Below are 18,106 nucleotides of genomic sequence, written 5' to 3'. Positions count from 1 at the left end.
TGCTGCCTTGGGCACCAGCCCCCTCTGGGCATCCTTTAATCACCCTCCCATTTCTGGAGCACAGAAGGAAAAGGCGCAATTTCCGTAGTGAAAAGTTCTGTTTCCGCCCTCCCCAGAGTCACTAGGAAGAGAAACATCTCAATAAATCAGTCCCAAGACATTCATCTGCCCATTTCTGGAGCTATTGATCACAGCACAGACGATACCAGTCCGTCCAGTCGTTGCAGGAACAATCCACTTCCTGGGACTCTGGCTTTGGTGTCTGTGATCGTGTCAAGGATGGTCCAGCTCCGTGCCAGATTTAGGACAAGGAGATACAGTATGGTAAATTGCAACATGGCTGGCTTATGGTGGGGGCTAAAGAAGGTGTAGCCCTTAAGTGACAGTAATAGGGGCGCCTGGGTGGCTCAGTCGGTTGAGCGTCTGACTTTGGCTCAGGTCACGATCTCACGGTTTGTGGGTTCGAGCCCCGCGTCGGGCTCTGTGCTGACAGCTCGGAGCCTGGAGCCTCTTTGGATTCTCTGTCTCCCTCTCTCTCTGCCCCTCCCCTGCTCACACTGGGTCTTTCTCTCTTTGTCAAAAATAAATAAACGTTAAAAAAAAATTAGAGCAGTAATAATCATAATGAAGAAGAAGGAGAAGAAAAAGGAGGAGGGGAAAAGAAGGAGAAGAAGAGGAAGAAGGAGAAGAAGGAGGAGGAGGAGGAGGAGGGGGAAAAGAAAAATGGAGAAGGAGAAAAAGAAAATGAAGAGGAGGAAGAGGAATTAGGAGCAGGAGGAGGAGGGTGGTTGAGTGGGGGTGTGCCACGTCTATGTGGGTCTACGAGCTAACTTGCTACTTGCTACGGGACTGCAGGTCACGTTCCACCCCTCCCCAGGCCTCAGTTTCCCCATTTGGAAGATCGCTAGAATGACTGCCCTGAGGTCCTCTCATTCTGTTTTGTGGCCTGTATCAGAGGCAGTCGGAAGTGACTGCCATTAGCAGGTGCCAAATTTACAAGAAGGGAGAGCCCACTGAGAGCCTCCCCGCCCCCCCATCCCCCTAGAAAGGTCTGTACCCGCTACTTTCCTGGTTCTTTGACTCTGAACAAATGTCTTAACCTCTCTGTGTCCTTTAAAGGAAATAACTGAATGTCCCTATCTCCAGGGCTGTTCACATACAAAGAGAACTATGGAGGGATGCCTGGGTGGCTCAGTCAGTTAAGCAACTGACTTCAGCTCAGGTCATGATCCCACGGTTCATGGGTTCAAGATGATCTCATGGTTCGTGGGTTTGAGCCCCGCGTCGGGCTCTGTGCTGACAGCTCGGAGCCTGGAGCCTGCTTCAGATTCTGGGTCTCCCTCTCTCTCTCTGCCCCTCCCCCACTCACACTGTCTCTCTCTCTCTCCCTCTGTCTCAAAAATAAACAAATATTTTAAAAATATTTTTAAAAAAAGAACTATGTATCATGGGTAGCACCGTGACTGTTATTACTTTTTAAGCTTCTTTGAGAGAGAAAGAAAGCACCTGTGGGGGAAGGGCAGAGAGAGAGAGAGAGAGAGAGAGAGAGAGGAGAGAGAGAGAATCCCAAGCAGGCTCTGCACTGTCAGCGGAGAGCCCAATGTGGGGTTCGAACTCACGAACCCCGAGATCATGACCGAGCCGAAGTCAGACGCTTAACCGACTGAGCCACCCAGGCTCCCCTATTATTTTTATTCTTATTAGCAACACCTGATCTGCCCCCCACCACCTCCACTTTCAAGGCCTCCCTCCCAGATGCACCCTGGATCTACTCCCCAACCAGGTCAGCCCATGGACTAAGAGGAGGTAGGCTCTTTCAGGAGATGGAGAGTGGACAGCCCTTAGCTTGTAGACTGCCTAGCTGCCCAGAGCCAAGGCTATGCACCCCAGTGGTGGCCGCCTTTGAAGCCACCGCCTTACATAACTCCTTGCCCCCCCCCCCCCACATCTTCCTGTTTGTCCCCAGAGTGACCCTGGGGAAGAAAACACAGCCCAGGGTCAGTTAGCCTGGGATTTCTTTCACATGACTCAGAATAATGTTGGGGAAAATTCTCCAAAGGCATGAACAGTGGAGGGTAGGGGTGCCTGTGCCTGCATTCAAAACCTGACACCAGCTCTTCCCTGCTGTGTGAATTGGGGGCGACTCCTCTGTGCCTTGATTTTCCTCTCCCTCGTGTGGAAAGTACATAATTCATAAGGGCGCTATAAAAGAGACTTGTGGGAAAATAAATGAGTGGAAGGCTTAGAACAGTAGCTGGCACATAATAGCTGCTTAGCGAAGGCAGCTGTTGTAAGAATTTAATGGTGTTACATTAAGTCATAACTAATAATTATTGTCAAAAAAGGGCTTTGCTCCAAATGAGATTTGAATTCCAACAAGGTGGCTGAGAAACTGACCTCATGGCTCAGCCTCAGGTTCCCTCGCTTGAAAAATGACCATAATACCTCCCTCGCCAGGAAAATGGCAAAAGTTGAATGAGGAAATCCATGGAAAGGAAATTGACGTCACAGGAGCCCCAAACCTTTCCCGTCTCCACCACCTTCGAAAGACTCCCAATACGGATCAGGGAATGCGCGCGCGCAAACACACACACACGCGCGCGCGCACACACACACACACAATCATGAAAACGGGCCATGGAGGGAGGCCATTATTCGGATGTTTCACCTCCCCTCCCCCAATTCGCCCTCCGAAACTGTCTGAAGGCTTCTGCTGAAAAGCTCGGATCCACCCGAACCGCCCCCGCCTCCCCCTCGCGGGTGTAGACCGAGATTCGCGGGGACAGGAGAGAGGAAGAATGTTTGCGCAGCCTTCAAACGACTTGGCAGGCCACAAGAGGGAAAAGGCCGCTCCGGGAAGAGTTCAAATTGAAATTACACGGAGGGAAGAACGTGCAGATCAGCTCTGAAGCTCATAAAAAAAAAAAAAAAAAAAGCGAGGTGATTGAGAAGAACAAACACGCCTCCAGAAGGAAAATGGAAAAGTTCGTAAACTGCGCTCTTCAAAGCCCGGCCGGGCTGCGGGGGAGGGGCCGGGCAGTGGCCGCGGGGCAAGGCCGCGGCCCCCCCGGGGGCTGTTCCCATTCGAGTTTGGAAGGGAAAAACTCACCCGGCCTCCAGCTCCTCTACCCCGGGAGGTGAGCGCCTCCCCGCCCTCTCGCCCCCCTCCCTCCTCCGGGAATTTAAGGAGGTCGGGAGAGTGGTTCAGGCTCCGGCAGAAGCGGGGGCCTGGGGTCTGGGGAGGACCTACCCATTGGAATGTCCCGGGCAGAGCCCTAGTAAAAGCTGAGTCCTGAAAGGTAGGCAGGAGCTAGATCATTGGCTCATTGGATCCTATGCTGGAGGTCGGGCATTGTTTGCGTTTTACGCAAAAAAAAAAAAAAGAAAAAAAAAAAAAAACCACTTGGAAAGCCTACGGAACCCTCCAGACTAGGATCAAGCTCTCCTGCCGCGGATTCTCTCTACATCACAGTTGCCTCCACTTGGGAGAAGGCCCAGGTCGCCTAAGCCCCACGCGGTGCACCCTGCGCCCCACAAGGTCCAGGCGGACCGGCCCCTGCTTCCCAAGTCAGCCCTCAGGCTCAGCAACTCATTAGCCATACAGACACCCAATCACTCCAGGCGCTTTGGAGAAAAGCCTGCACGTGAACCTTATGGCCGTGCCACCCCAAGTGGACTATTCTCCTAAAAGATATACGACCCCACCACCCCCAATACCCGCAGCCCCGAGCCAGCGTGCGCCCCCACCTACCTCTCTCGCTCGGGCTTCGTGGTCCCCACCAGAGAGGAACTTTCTATGAGCTGCTGACCTGAGTAACGCTGGAAATTGGTCCTGACGCCGGACTGTGCAGCTTCCTAGGAGTTTCTACCAGCCTCTAGGCTCATCCGAGTCTCAGTGATCCCCCAAGACTGGGGAAATCGAGGCTCTCACAAAGGTTAGGGTGCCCCCAAAGGCAGGCTGTCCAGCAGAGATGGAGTTGGGCTGAACTCAGGGTTTACAGGCTCCAGATGGGGTGGGCACATCCTGAGGCTCCTCTCCGACCTCCTCGAATTGGGTCGTGCCCAGTGGTTCATCCTGCCGAGAAGGGCAGCTGCTGACCCAGGAGGCCCTGTCGGGGAGAGGGCTGCAGATTCCCCTCACCCTCATCTTCACCGGGCTGGGGCCAGTTTCCCCCACCCGCACTCCTCGCTCTCTCCTCCCCCTCTGTTCCTCCCAGCCCCCACTGAGCTTCTTCGAATTTCTTGGCCAAAACCTTGAAACTAACAGGGAAATTCAAACCTCATTCCAAAGCCTCTGCCTGTATCCATTGTATCACTGGTTCTCAACCTTGGTGATCATTACAGCCACCTGGAAGGCCTGTTAGAACCAGATTTCCGGGCCCCACCCCAGAGATCCGATTCAATAGGTCAGCGAGGGGGCCGGAGAATTTGCATTTTCTTAACAGGTTCCCCGGGGCGCGCTTTGCTGGTGCGGCCGATTCCGGAATACATTTTGAGAACCCGCGCTCTACCTGTTGGGTTGCTGCGAAGTTCCTCCCATTCCTAACGTCTACATATTTTGCTTACGCCCAGACTAAAAGCCCCTTAAATGCAAGGATGCCGGGCTTCTCTGTATATCCCGCCCCCCCCCCGCCCCCCGCACCTACCACAAGGCTTTGCATAGAGTAAGGGCCTTCTGAGTATTTGGGCTTAATCATGAATGCCAAATAAGTCACCCATTACACATGTTTGGGGTGTGCCTGACACCTTTCTGAGGGCACTGGAAGTAGCAGTTTGTTTAATACGAGCGTGACCAGATGCCAAAACAGAGCCTCAGGATGGGGATGCCAGGCACTGAGATGGAGAGAGACACCAGACTCAGGGAAAGTCTCGGTGGGGAAGCCAAGTGCCGCCCAGTGCTCGGCAACCACAGCCTTCTCTACTCTGGGGCTACCCGTCTTAAAGGGACAGTCAGGGAAGGCTGGGCTCTCTAGGAGGCAATAGTAGAAAAGACAAGACCCGCAACTCCAGGCTTCCCACAATCTGGAATGTGCACCCCCAGCACCCAATTTGCACCTGCTTGGACCAGCCCATCTGTGCATCCCGAGGCTGGGAGAGACCCGGCGCCCCCAGAGCCACACCGTCTGCACTGGAGTTGCCCAGAATCTTTCTGAAAGGTCCAGAAACTCTTACCAGGGCTTAGGGGTTTCAGATTCCAGAGGATTCCCCAATTTGGGTCAAGAGGGATACCCATCCAGTCAGTGGGGGTGGGGTGCAGGATCTCCCAAGTGCAGCCACAGTTTCACTGGAGACTGTCAGCCAGGTAACACAGGATGAGGGAAAGGGGGTCCCTTGGAGAGCTGAGGATACCGGCCATCTTACACCTCCCGGGGGGGGGGGGGGGCGGGGGCGGGGCCCAGCTTCTGTGTTCAAACTGTATTCCGTCCCTGAGTTCTGCACACAGCTCGGCGTTCCTGGGCCACGTCGTAAAAAAATTTACAAGACTATGTTAAACTGGCAGTAAAAACAATTAACTTTAATGGTACCTCGGGTGGGTGGCTGGGTGGGTCAGAGGGAGGGCCCCTGCTTCCTCCTCTCCCAACTGGGAAGCCAGAAGCCAAAGAGCGGCCTGCTGTCAGGCAAGCCTTTGGGTTCAGAGGTTCAAGGTGAAATCCCGAAGACGGCTGAGCACGGGGGGCCACCGGGGAAGAGTTCAAGTTCCACTTGATGGTGGCCAGCTGAGTAACCTCGGAGAAGAAGCCTCTTAACCACTCTGAGACTCACTATTCGCATCTAGTAAATGGAAATCTATTAAATGGGAAAGTGTAAAAAAAAAAAAGAAAAGGGGCGCCTGGGTGGCGCAGTCGGTTAAGCGTCCGACTTCAGCCAGGTCACGATCTCACTGTCCGTGAGTTCGAGCCCCGCGTCAGGCTCTGGGCTGATGGCTCGGAGCCTGGAGCCTGTTTCCGATTCTGTGTCTCCCTCTCTCTCTGCCCCTCCCCCGTTCATGTTCTGTCTCTCTCTGTCCCAAAAATAAATAAAAAACGTTGAAAAAAAAAAAAAATTAAAAAAAAATTAAAAAAAAAAAAAGAAAAAAGAAAAAACCTATTAAAATGGGAATCCGTAAAAAAAAAAAAAAAACCTCCTTCTCAGGATTGTGAGGTTTGCAAATGATAGTTATTTTGTAAGCCTGGTAGGTAGATACACATTTATTAAGCATGTTTGTTTAATAAATGATGAATGTTAGTTTCTGGAGGACTAGGGCTCCCCAGCTGTAAAATGAAATGCAAAGGCCAGGCTATTGCAGAGGCTGAAGCCCCCTTGTTCAGAACCCTGATGTAGCCAGCATCACTTACATGTAGGTTTCCTGCTGAAATTGACCTCCTTGTCCAGCCAGTGACCCTGGAAGTGACCCCATGCTCAGGCAGCCTGGAGCCCCAGGCTTTGAAACTGACCTGGATTTCGGGACAACTGGCGAGGAAATGAGAGTGGCCAGGGGGTGGGGACAGGGCCCACCGGATTCAAGAGGTTAGACCGTGTGACCTGGTCCAGTCCGGAAAGGCCTAATTCTGCAGGTCCCTACGACCTGGAGACAATTAACCATCCACTGCAGGGAAACCTCCGTCTGTTTGTGTGTGGCCCTCTCGGCCAACCAGGATTTGGGAGAGATGCCCCCGCCTGGGGACTGCCCACAGGAGGAAACCACCCTTTGACCTGTCTCTCTGCCTTGGGCAGTCGGTGGGGAAATGGGAGGGGGGAATGTCCTCACGGCTCCACCCTCCTCTCCCAGGGACCTGTTCTACAGGGGAGGCTGTTCCTGCCTGAGATCCACACCCCTTGCTAGGACCTCTTCAGGCACTGTGCGGCCTCTGGGGCTGCCCCTCTCTGGGCCAGCCACCCAGAGGCACGTCACCAGACCCCCTGAGCCCTGGAAGGGAGCCGCTGCCATCGGGCTGAAGGAACCCAGCCCAGCATGCATCCTGCCATCAACTCAGTGCCCGATCCTCTCTATTCTACACCCTCACCCCCAGCAGGCATTTTTCCCTGTTCATTTCAGGCAGTTAAACAAAGTTTTAAGGGGCACCTGGGTGACTCAACTGGTTAAGCATCTGACTTCAGCTCGGGGCATGATCTCATGGTTTGTGAGTTCGAGCCCCCCGTCCGGGTCTGTGCTGACAGCTCAGAGCCTGGAGCCTGTTTTGGATTCTGTGTCTCCCTCTCTCTCTGCCCCTCCCCTGCTCATGCTCTCCGCCACCCACCCCACCCCCCCGTCTTTCAAAACATGAATAAAAACTTAATAAAACAAACAAACACACAAAGTTTTAAAAGCTGTTGGGGGGTGGGGGGCGCCTGGGTGGCTCAGTCAGTTGAGTGTCCGACTTCTGCTCGCGTCATGATCTCACGGTTCATGAGTTCCAGCCCCACATGGGGCTCTGTGCTGACAGCTCGGAGCCTGGAGCCCGCTTCGGATTCTGTGTCTCCCTCTCTCTCTCTCCCCCTCCCCCACTCTTGCCCGCACGCTCTCTCTCTCTCTCAAAAATAAATAAGCATTAAAAGAAAGTTTTTTAAAAAAATAATAATAATAAAAAGCTGGGATGATGATGCAGGATAAGGTGATGTGATGGCTAATTTTTTGACGGGACTAAGGGATGCCCAGGCGGTTGGGAAAACTTGATTTCTTGGTGTATCTATGAGGGCATTTCCAGAAGAGGTTAACATTTGGACCGGTGGACTGGCTAAATAAGATACTCCTCACCAGTGTGGGTGGGCATCGTGCGATCCGTCGAGGGCCCCCCATCAAACAAAAAGGAAGAGGAAGGACAAATTTGCTCTCTGCTTGAGCTAGGATCGCTGCTTCTGGTGTTCGGGCCTTGGGGCTCTGACGGGGGGTTACGTCATCGGGCCCCCATCTGTAGACCCTCAGACTTGGACTGAATGACACCATCCGGTTTTCTAGGTTTCCGACTTGCAAATGGAGGACTCCAGGACTTCTGAGCCCCCGTAATCACATGAGCCACTTTCTATAATGCATCTCGGTGCCGTGATGCAAGGAGTCGATCCCAGGCTGAAGGAAGAGGCCGTGTGGGGTTGTTCCAATCAACTGTCCCCGCTCAGCCCAGCCTGTGAGCCACCCAGCCCCGGTGCCAGACACGTGAATGAGCCGGCCAACTGTTCCAGTCGCTCTTGGCCATTCAGGTCTTCCAAGCTGAGGTCTCAGACATGATGGAGCAGAGGATGATGGGGCAGAAGGTATCCCTTCTCTACCCTATCCAAATTCCTGACCCACGGAATTTGTGAGCATAAGAAATGAGTGGTCTTGAGGCCACTGAGTCCGAGGTGGCTGGTCCCGGAGCAGCAGATAACCACCACAGGGACCTTCACCCATCCGAGCCTCGCTTTCCCCATCTGCAAAATGCGGATAAGAACGCTTTCAGGGGTGATCCTGGAAGGGGAATGTGCTCACACAAATAGCAAATGATGAGGCACGGCCCCCCCGCGCCCCCGGATTCAAGAGGCTAGACCCCGCTGTGCGGCTCACAGAGAGCTGGGCACCCCGAGATTCTCAATGCCCGGACCACCTCCTGCACCTCCCCATAGCCAGAGAAACTCGACCGACGTTTCATCCAGATCTCATGTCCAAAAGGAAACCCCCGCACTGCATTGCACCCTGCCGCTATCAATTTCCCTTCGCATTCCCATCGAAGAATTAGTTTCCAGACAGCAAAGCCTGCCAACAGCAGAAATAAATCACAACTGGGAAGTACGTGAACATTATCCAAAGAGGAACAATTTAGCAAACATTTCTCCCCCTTCCAAACCAATAACAATTCAATTATTTGGCTGTCACTGGGAATGATGAAGCACCATGTGGCATTCCTGGGTGGGAAGGGGGAAGGCTTTGGAAAAGGACGCGAAAAGCAGCCAGGAGGACACAGAATCACAAAAAGGAACAAAAGGGGGGGGTGCCCCTCTCTGAAACTGGGAGAAGGAACAACACTGGTCATCCTCATGGTCATTGGCATAACACTTGGTTGCATGATGCTCTCACATCCGTGATGGTGTTGACCCTCTTGAGAAACAGGGATGCTGTCCGAGATGCTGTCCTCCACCCACACGGAAGAGAGAAACATTCAGGGGGCACCTGGGTGGCTCAGTCGCGTGAACGTCTGACCTTGGCTCGTGTCATGCTCTCGAGGTTCGTGAGTTCGAGCCCCACATCAGGCTCACTGCCGTCAGCCCGTCAGCGCAGAGCCCGCTGCAGATCCCCAGTCCCCCTTTCTCGGTCCCCTTCCCTGCCTGTGCTCTCCCCACCCCCCCAAAAAAATTTTTTTTAAAGGAAGCAAAGCATTCAGGTGTGACGGAAGGAGGGCCTTTAAGTGCACTGGGGAGGAAAACAAGAGTTTTTCATAGGGGAATAACATGACCTACAGGAAACCACAGGGAGGCTCACAGTCTCCAAGTAGGCAACGAGGGCGGCTGTCCAGTTAGAAAGAAGCAGGCAGACCGGAGGCAGAGTTTGAAGGACCGCTTGGCCGAATCAGGCGAGAGTTTGGCTTCCAGCACACAGAGCAGGTGAGAGATAGAAGCCAATGTGTGGGGCCAGGCAGGGCTCTCCGCAGGAGGTGAGGTCCTTCCCTGAAAGTTGTCATGCCAGACAAAGAAGTCGCCAAAGGAGAGCGCTAAGAGTTTTGCTGGGGACCTCCGAAATGCCAGCTCTCGTGGAGAGGCCGGTGGGCTGTGAGATGAATGTTTAAGCCCGGAAAAGGAGATGAGGCGGGAGCTAGCAACTTGGCAAATAGCTGTCACAGAAAGTCGTAGAACCACGGTGGGGGGGGGGAGGGACATCTAATAAAAACACACTAATGAGAAGAGAACTGGAAAATGCCAATGTGGGGAGATCCAGGAGGCCGAGGGGTATCCAAAAGACACAGAGAGAGGTGGGGAGGAAACAGTGACACGGAAGGGGGGGTCCCCAAGGCTGCCTTGAAAGGAGCACAAGGGAATTTGGGCGGCTGTTGGAAACAGGAATCCCGATCTTTGTGACAGTGACATGACCGTTTGCATCCATCAAACTCATAGAAACATACACACGAAAAAGATGAATTTTGCTGTATATAAAATTATCCCACCGGGGGCACCTGGGTGGCTCGGTCAGTTGTGTCCGACTCTTTTTTTTTTTTTTTTTTAAGGTTTATATATTTTTGAGAGAGAGAGAGAGAGGGAGAGACAGAATGTGAGCAGGGGAGGGGCAGAGAGAGAGGGAGACACAGAATCCGAAACGGGCTCCGGGCTCTGAGCTGTCAGCACGGAGCCCAACGTGGGGCTCGAACCCGCGAACTGTGAGATCATGACCTGAGCCAAAGTCAGACGGCCAGACACCCCTTGAGTGTTCGGCTCTTGATGTTGGCTCGGGTCATGATCTCACAGTATGTTTGTTTGAGCCCCGCTTTGGGCCCTTCATTGACAGTTCCTGTGGGATTCTCTCTCTCTCTCTCTCCCTCTCTCTCTGTCCCTCCGCCGCTCACTCACTCTCATTCTCTCTCTCTCACTCTCAAAATAAATAGACTTTTTTAAAATTTTTCAAAAGGCAAAATTATCACTCCATTTAAACAAAAAAAGTTCATCCGAGAAAAGGTGAAGCAAAAAAGATCATCAGAAACCGTGATCCACCCCTTACCAGCTGAGCGACCTTGAGCAAGCTCATCCCTGGACCTCAGTCTCTGCATCTGTAAAGCGGGCATCGTGTTCTCCAGAGCTGTTTGCAAAGATTCTGAGACGGCGTGCGTCCAGCGATTCCCAGGGCGCCTGGCTTAGGTAAGTGCCCTGCAACTCCCAATGCCTCCTTCCCGTCTACTCCTGAAAAAACAGATTCCATCAGGCACCCTGCAAACCGTCGAATCTGTATCCCAGTCTTAGGAATTAACAGGCTACAGAACAATCAACGAGGCCAACCACAGCCGCCGCACAGCGTGCCTTCCGAGCGCCCGGCTCTGTGCTGACCTTGTTCCCTGCGCTACCTCGTGCACCCTCCCCGTCAGGCCGTGAGGCGGGTCACTACCGCCAACCTCAAAGCCTCTATGCTCTCAGATTCCCGTGACGGCGCGTCACAAAACCAGTCTCAGCTGTCACTTCCGGTCCCCTAGGAGAGGCCACAGGTTGCCCAAGAGACGGCAAGAACTGAAGGCTATCCTGGTCAAAGACACAGAGTCCCGTCCCTTGGATGGAGCCTGGAAAAAGAAACTTCTGCTGCTGTCCCCAGTGACCTGTCGGGACTGGAGCGCATCAGGTTCTCACTCTGATGTCCCCGGCTGGACTCATCAGTCCTGCAAAAGGCAGGTGCATAGTGGTCAAGAGCGTGGCATCTAGGGGCGCCCGGGTGGCTCAGTCGGTTAAGCGGTTAAGCGTCCGACTCTTGATTTCCGCTCAGGTCATGACCTCACGGTTTGTAAGGTCAAGCCCTCCATTGGGCTTTGCTGACAGTGCGGAGCCTGCTTGGGATTCTCTGTCTCCCTCTCCCTCTGCCCCTCCCCCACTCGCTCCCTATCTCTGGCTCAAAATAAATAAATAAACATTAAAAAAAAAAAAAAAAAAAAGAGGATGGGATCTAGAACTGCCAGTCTGCCTGGGTTCAAAGCCCAGCTTTGCCGGGGCGCCTGGGTCCCTCAGTCGGTTAAGCGTCTGACTTCGGCTCAGGTCACGATCTCACGGTCCGTGAGTAGGGCTCTGGGCTGATGGCTCGGAGCCTGGAGCCTGCTTCCGATTCTGTGTCTCCCTCTCTCTCTGACCCACCCCCCCCCCCCCCCGTTCATGCTCTGTCTATCTCTGTCTCAAAAATAAATAAACTTAAAAAAAAAAAAAAGCCCAGCTTTGCCATTTATTAGCACGCACGACTCTAGGAAAGTTATAGAATGTCTCAGAGCCTCATTTTCCCCATCTGTAAAACGGGGAGAGGACCACACCTCCCTCATAGGGCTGACCTCAAGGTAAAGCTCTTCGTATTTGTAAGATGCTTAGACCCTTATAGCCACGGCTATGAGGTGAGCCTGCCTGCTTTTCCCGTAATGAGATCCTCTCTGGGACTCAGATTCCCCGGAGGAGAGGAGACGAAGGAAGGAAGATGGAAGTGAACTTCCGTAGGGCAAGAAACACGGGTAGGATACACACCGCGGTGAAGAACAGGGAGATCTGCAGCCTCAGAATTAGCCTGGGGGGGCGGCAAGAGGGACCCTGCTCCGGACCTGAGAGGGGTCTCCACAGGTTTCTTCCCACCTGCCGTCTTTCTTGCACATCTGTCCCGAGGGGTTCGCACAGCCAGAGGTAGGAGGTCCCCGCACCTCCGTCCTCTACCAGCAGCGCGGGACAGGCTCCAAAGGGACTCGCTCGTTTTGTAGTTCGAACTTGATCGGCTGCTGGCAATTTCATAAGGTTCAACCTCATCTCGTGTGGGAACTAAAAACAAAAAAAAATAAGTAGGTTTGTTAGGATGTGAAATGTGTCCAACTCCCCGAAATTCCTGCGTGGGAGCCCTGACCCCCACCCCCCACCCCAGGATGTGGCTGTATTTGGACGCAGGGTATTTAAAGAGGTGATTACGTTAGAGGGGTTCTTTAGGGTGGCCTCATCCAATCTGGCTAGTGTCCTTACAAGAAAAGAATAGGGCACATTAGGGATGCCAGGACACGTGTGCGTAGAAGAACAGCCATGTGAAGAGAAACAAGAAGGTGGCCACCTGCGACCCAAGGAGAGAAGCCTCGGAGGAAACTGACCGTCCCAGCACCTTGACCTTGGACTTCTAGCCTCCAGAATTGTGAGCAAACAAATTTCTGTTGTTTAAGCCACTCAGTTTGTACCATTTTGTTATGACCGCCCAAGCTCTCTCATACATTTTTTTTTTTTAATTTTTTTTTTTTCAACGTTTTTTATTTATTTTTGGGACAGAGGGAGACAGAGCATGAACGGGGGAGGGGCAGAGAGAGAGGGAGACACAGAATCGGAAACAGGCTCCAGGCTCCGAGCCATCAGCCCAGAGCCTGACGCGGGGCTCGAACTCACAGACCGCGAGATCGTGACCTGGCTGAAGTCGGACGCTTAACCGACTGCGCCACCCAGGCGCCCCTCTCATACATTTTTTTAAGTTTATTTCTTTATCTTGAAAGAGAGAGAGAGAGAATGAGCAGGGGAGGGGCAGAGAGAGAGGGGGGCAGAGGATCCGAAGTGGGTTCTGCACTGACAGCAGAGAGCCTGATGCGGGGCTGGAATTCACGAGCCAGGCCAAATGGCCTCCTAAGACCTCCTGTTCCTCGTGGCCCCTCTGGCCTCCCGGTCCCTTCACAATCCCACGCAGCCATGTGGAATATTGGCCCATCTCACATAAGGGAGACACTAGCCGGGACTCACCTTCAGTCACACAGAGCGTGGGGAACGTGGCTTGGTGTCCGTGCCCGTCTTGTCACGGGCAAGTTCAAACCCAGAGAGCAGCTTCGCAACCTCCCGTGGTCTCGCTTTCCTTCACCTAGCACATCGTCGGTAGCCAGGAAACGGTTTGCCCCAGCCCGCCGAGCCTCGGGTTTCCCTCCTGCCTTTACCGTTTCCTTGGTGACTGGCCTTGGGCAAGTTAAATCTCTGAACCTCTATGTCCTGATCAGGACAGAAGGCCCAGAATACCTACCTCTCAGAACTCCAGGGAAGTTAGAAGCTGAAAATAGCAAGAGCCTATCACAGGCCATGACACGTGGAAAGCATTCGATGAATTATGAATTCCGCTATCTCCTCATTTTACTTTTATTCTATGATTGAAAAAAAAATTTAATGTTTATTTATTTTTGAGAGAGAGAGAGAGACAGAGAGAGACAGAGCATGAGCGGGGGAGGGGCAGAGAGAGAGGGAGACACAGACTCCGAAGCAGGCTCCGAGCTGTCAGCACAGAGCCCGACGCGGGGCTCGAACCCACGAACTGCGAGACCACGACCTGAGCCAGAGTTGGACCCTCAACCGACTGAGCCACCCAGGCGCCCCCAATAAACACTACCTTCAAAATGAGACTCCTGATAAAAAGGGGCTGGAGAATGCCCCGGAGACATACACCCTCCAAATTCCTCTCCAAGTGCGACAGCCACACACTTGAGCCTATCGGGGCGCTGACAGGTGGAGAGAGTGTTTCGGGGAGGATTTGGTGGGCCCGCCACCGTTCCAAGAAATTCCCGGTGCACCTACTGAAATGCACCCAAGAGTTGCCCTTCTCTGCAGAAAACAGTCTCAAGGTCACTGGCTGTGTCCCCGATGGCAGGCTCGAAAGGGACGGGGGATGGGGCCAAGTCTATGCCTGCATCACGCACAACTGTGCTCGACCTTCTCCGCTCTGCCCGCTCCCCAGACACCCGACCGCTGAAGATTCATCACCAGGCTCTTGCCCTCCTGGCTGATCGGACTCGGCTGATGGAAGGCACTGGCTACGGACAGGAGGGAGGGCGGATTGAAAGATCATGTCAGGGTATCTAGTCCCTACTCCTCCCCAAACATCACCCTCCACGACAGTGGTTCGTGCGGACAGCCCGTCTCCGTGGTTCCAACCCTCTCTGGCTCTGTGCACCTCCCCCCACCCCCCACCCCCGGCCCCTGCAGCCCTGAGGGGGATAACGGCTCCCACGGTTGCTGGCCCCAGAGAACTCCAGTGTCCCTTGCTGGGTCCCTTAACCCTACTCGCCCCCTTGTAAGTAGCCCTTACAGTTAACTCTTCCTGGTCGAATAGTCAGACTATTTCCTGCCAAGAGATTCCCTGATCTAAAGCCCAAGGTGGAACCCGAAAGAAAAGATCCTGGTTTCTCATTCCCTCTCTCCCAAACCAGTTTCGGGCCAAGGCGAGGGAGAAGAAGTCGAAGATTTCGCACGGCCTCAGAGGCCACCTCTCTCTCTTCACGCAAGCTCGGACCACTGGACAGAGTCTATTGTCTACCCAGAGACACCTTGGTTCAAATCCTGGCTCTGTCACAGCCTGGCTGCGAAGGCTTGGCCCAACTGCTCGACCTTCCCGAGCCTTAATGTGTACATTAAGATCTGTACAATCCCATCTATACAATGGGATCTGTACCTCACAGGATTGTTGAGCGGGCAGGACGACGGACGGAAAGCGATCACACAGTACCTCGAACCATAGTAGAGGCTCTGTCAACTCTTGTTCCCCTCCCCGATCTCACGTCCCACTTCCGTTCCCTAAATTCTGTCCTTGACTCAATGAGGAAGAAGGCCAGGGGAAAATGTAACAATCGCCACACCAACATGTGAGGATCGCTTCGTGATTCCCAAAGAACTTCCACGGCTCTCGGTTCCCTCCTTCCGGCCAGTGGAAATTCTTACAGGGGAAAGGGCATGGCTTTCGAATGTCCCCCGCCAACGGGACCTGGAGAAGAAGCCGTCAACACATGGACCCAAAGGGGAGACAAATCAGGGTTTCTAGAAGCAAGAAAACCCCAGTTTTCCACCACATCCGTTTCTGACCCCCCTGCAGCCAACAGCCCTGAATGGAATGGCTTCTCGATACTATAAATTCAACCTGAGACTCGCGAAGGGTCCCTGAAGGTCACGAAGCCTTCCTCGCGGTGGCTCCTGTGGACCACGTGACCAACTTCCACTTCTGGTCTACCCGAAAGCCACTCTCATTGTCACATCTCCATGACTCAGCGGGAGGTTAAATTTCCAAACGGGCTCTTGAGTCAGGGGCCGTAGAGGCCTCTGTACCCGGCTCTCTTCGTTTGCAGCTCAGGGAACCCTGGCCCCCGAGAGGCTGGGGGACTTTCCCCAGATCACACAGGAGAGCACACAGGAAGAAGAGAGACTGAACCCAGACCCCATGCCTAACCTCTCCCTCTCCTCCCTTTAAGCATTTGCCCTCCAGGAGGCCCCAGTTCTGATTCTGCACCTCTCGCCGGGGGTGCCTCGGTTTCCCCCACCTGGCCGCCGAAGTTGATCATCCCTCCCCCACTTTCTCCCCTCCCCCCAAGGTGTGCCGGGAGCACTAATGAGTTAACGAGTCTAAGAGCCTGCAGAACCTCGAATGAGATATAATTACAGAGAATTACCATCCTCAGCCTCCTGGGAAAGATTTTGTCAGGGAGTAGGTAAATAAATCATATCCTGTGGTTCTCGCTTCCCCACGGGCTGCTTAACGCTCCCAGAGAATGTTCTCCAGTGGTTGAGGTGTCGGGACTCCCTTTGCCGGCCCGGCCTCCCGCAATTTGGGGCTCCCTCCCCCGTCTCCAGAGGCTCCCCGGGCTGCCCTGGGCCTGGAAACACATCTCTGGAATCTGATTCTTCTCGGGGTGGGTCCAGAGCCCCGGTTTCCAGCCCATGTGGGACCCCCCCCCAACCCCTCACCGTGCTCAGCCCCAGCCCCAGGTGAGCGGGTTTCTAAGAGTTAACCACCCTCTACAGAATTCCTGGGCGAATACCATGCAGGCTCCCAGATTTATTGCTTTTTAATGTCTCCCGTGTGGTTGCATTAGCTTTCCCTTCTGATACTCTATCTTTTCCATCTGACTTCTCCTCGCCCATACTCCGTAACCCCAGGTTACACATTCTCCCATTAGCTCCCGCGCTGAGGTCTGGGCAGAAGAAGTCACCAGGCTCCCCGCCCCCCCCGCCCCGCTACCCCCACGTTGAAATATTTACTTCGATCTTCCTCATCTTTTCCTGAGCAGCTCTCTGCCTCTCTCATTTGCTCCTACAGCTGCCAGCCTCCTCTCTCCGGCTTCCGAGAACTTCTCCATAAGCCCTCGATACTTGTTACGTTGGCCTCTAACGGCATTGACTCATCACGCCCCTCCCCTGCCAGGAACCCCTTTCCCTTTGTTTCTGCCCTGAGCTACTGTCCCTAACGCGGCTCCCAAGGCCGGCCGTGGCACGCCACCCCCCCCTTCCCACCCCACCCCCACGCAGACCCTTTCACCACCTGCCTTCCCTGAAGAGCGGTGTCCTGATGGCAAAGCCCGGCAGTCCACAGGCTGCTGGCAGAATTGTCTGATGGACGAGACACGGCGTCTGCAGCCAAGCTGGCCGCGTTCAAATCCTGGCCCTGGCCCTTTCTCGCCTTGTGACCTTGGGCAAGTTACTCAACCTCTCTGTGCTTTGGTTTCCTGATCTGTAAACCGGGGAGATGACAGCACCAACTTCCCTGGTGGTGGAACTGAGGGACGTTGGGATGAGACTCATAATACGTGTCAAGTGTTGAACACGACACGGGATAAGCGTTGGATACATATTAACCCTCATTATCTGCCAGCCGGCCAGGCACTCACACCCTGACCCTCCCTGGCTGGTACCATCAATGGCAATGGATGGCAATTTGCCATCCCCTGAACACTTCCATGCCCCTGTCCATCTTTCCGTGTGTTTCTGGGTGCCACCCCCTCTGTCCTGAAGATCTCCCCTCCCCGCTACATGCCTCTTGGTTGGATTCGACTTGTCTGTATGGCCCGGTTTAAAAACAATTTAAAAAAAATTTTTTTAATGTTTATTTATTTTTGAGAGCGAGAGAGACAGAGCATGAGTGGGGGAGGGGCAGAGAGAGAGAGGGAGACACAGGATCCCAAGCAGCCCAGAGCCTGACGCGGGGCTCGAACTCACAGACGGCAAGATCATGACCTGAGCTGAAGTCGGCGGCTTAACCGACGGAGCCACCCAGGGGCCCCTTACAAAATTTTTTTTTAATGTTTATTTATTTTTGAGAGACAGAGAGACGGAGTGCAAGCGGGGGAGGGGCAGAGAGAGAGGGGGACACAGAATCAGAAGCAGGCTCCAGGCTCTGAGCCGTCAGCCCAGAGCCCGACGCGGGGCTCGAACTCACGGACCGCGAGATCGTGGCCTGAGCCGAAGTCGGACGCTTAACCGACTGAGCCACCCAGGCACCCCCCAAATTTTTTTTTTTATTATATTTATTTATTTATTTATTTTTTATTTTTTTTTTTTTAACGTTTATTTATTTTTGAGACAGAGAGAGACAAAGCATGAACAGGGGAGGGTCAGAGAGAGGGAGACACAGAATCTGAAACAGGCTCCAGGCTCTGAGCTGTCAGCACAGAGCCCGACGCGGGGCTCGAACTCACGGACCGCGAGATCATGACCTGGGCCGAAG

General features: G+C 53.7%; 1 long non-coding RNA gene across 4 annotated transcripts; it reads right to left on the bottom strand.

Moving 5' to 3' along the window:
• Positions 1 to 5,505: 5,505 nt before the first annotated feature.
• Positions 5,506 to 17,551, bottom strand: LOC132665399 (uncharacterized). 4 transcript variants are annotated; one of them, XR_013551366.2, is made up of 4 exons: positions 13,378 to 17,551; positions 12,250 to 12,429; positions 10,658 to 10,836; positions 5,506 to 5,787 (listed from the first exon to the last, which is right to left on the bottom strand). It is a non-coding gene; the product is annotated as an uncharacterized LOC132665399 (long non-coding RNA). The 4 variants fall into 4 exon arrangements; XR_013551367.2 differs by lacking the exon at positions 5,506 to 5,787 and adding an exon at positions 7,315 to 8,707; XR_009604118.3 differs by lacking the exon at positions 5,506 to 5,787 and having other exon boundaries at positions 7,315 to 10,836.
• Between the last annotated feature and the right edge of the window lie 555 nt (positions 17,552 to 18,106).

This window comes from Panthera onca, chromosome D3 (genome assembly GCF_046562875.1).
Source record: "Panthera onca isolate mPanOnc1 chromosome D3, mPanOnc1 haplotype 2, whole genome shotgun sequence".
NCBI classification, from domain to species: Eukaryota; Metazoa; Chordata; class Mammalia; order Carnivora; family Felidae; genus Panthera; species Panthera onca.
Note: the sequence above shows the minus strand (reverse complement) of the source record. Positions and strands in the feature narration are given on the sequence as shown.